This window comes from Echinops telfairi, unplaced genomic scaffold, assembly GCF_000313985.2.
Source record: "Echinops telfairi isolate 266 unplaced genomic scaffold, ASM31398v2 ScPeMD7_7469;HRSCAF=8507_1, whole genome shotgun sequence".
Taxonomy (NCBI): Eukaryota; Metazoa; Chordata; class Mammalia; order Afrosoricida; family Tenrecidae; genus Echinops; species Echinops telfairi.
In genome coordinates, this window is record NW_022111373.1 from 92,555,528 (window position 1) to 92,556,940 (window position 1,413).

Genomic DNA, 1,413 nt, shown 5'->3' on the forward strand with positions numbered 1-1,413 from the left:
GACTTATATCCCTATAGTTATATATTAATATATTTATATATATGCATGCCTATCTTTATACTTCTATAAATATATTTTTGCCTCCTAGTTCTTTCCTCTATTTCCTTTTACTATCCTCCTGTCCGACTATCATGTTCTACCTTCATTCAGCTCTCAGTAATTTCTCTTGGCTACATTGCACTCGATCAAGCCCCACCAGGCTCTCTATACCCTCTTCACCATTCATTTTAGATCCCTTGTTATTCCCTTGTCTCTGGGTTTGTTGACTATACTTTCAGGGATCATTTCTATAGTTTGTTTATATTTGTTTTATGCAAAGGCAGTCATCTGTGTGGATCATAACAAACAATGGATAGTCTTGAGAAGCATTCTTAAGCACTCCATTGTGCTCCTGCAGATCCTGTGCATGTAAGAGGCAGCTGTGTAAACAGAACAAGGTCATACTGCATGGTATAAAATCAGGAAAGGAGTGCATCAGGGTTATAGCCTCTCACCATACTTATTGTTTATGTTAAGCCACATAACATTTGGGACAATTTGAATTACTTTTTATTGTTTACAGCAAAACCCGAGTACTGATTAAATACAGATAAAGAAAGTCATTATAGTTGAAAGTAAAAATAATAACAATCTTGGAAACAAGACCTAAGTGATTTTTATCACATCTAAAAGTTCCATTAGCCTACTTAAAATTTACATATAAACCCAAACCAAATCAAACCCAATGACATCAAGTTGATTCTGATTCACAGTGTCTCTATATAGGAGGGTTTTCTAGACTATAAATCTTTAAAATCACAGTCTCATAATTGTCCCAGGGAGCTGCTGTGGGTTTGAACCACTGACCTTAGCAGGCCAACACTTACCCAACAGCATTACCATGGCTAGCATCCTATTTTACCTCTAGTCACTGAAAGTGTTAAACAAGAGGAAATGTAGTAATGATTATATCTAATTAAGTTTTTAATTGATTAAAAATTAAGGTCTTCTGTTCTATACAATATTATTCAGAAAGAAGTGCTTAGAAATTACTTGAAGCCTATTCTCTTGTCTCAGAATGTATCATCAAAAGACCTAGAGTAGTTGGTTTGTTAGAAATATAAAAAGCAGGATTCCAGATACCAGATCAGAAAAACAGTTTTGTTTTGAACTGTTTATGAGGCTGCACTTCAGCTTAGTCTTGGTCTGCACAGATCTTCCTTTTAATATAAGATATGGAGATCCTAAACCAAACAAATATATAACTCTGGAATTCCTTTATCAGGTGTTAAATTTTCCTAAAAATTAATTTAGGACAAATCAAGTAGTATAAATTACCTTAACATAAAGTAAATCAAACAGTTTATAGTATTAATTAAATAGAAATGATCTAAATTAGTCAAATATCATTAATATTATTAAATATTTAATGAG

General features: G+C 32.8%; 1 pseudogene; it reads left to right on the forward strand.

Annotated features, from left to right (window-relative positions):
• Window positions 1-262: 262 nt before the first annotated feature.
• LOC115873810 lies at window positions 263-398 on the forward strand (annotated as a pseudogene).
• The last annotated feature ends 1,015 nt before the right edge of the window (window positions 399-1,413 follow it).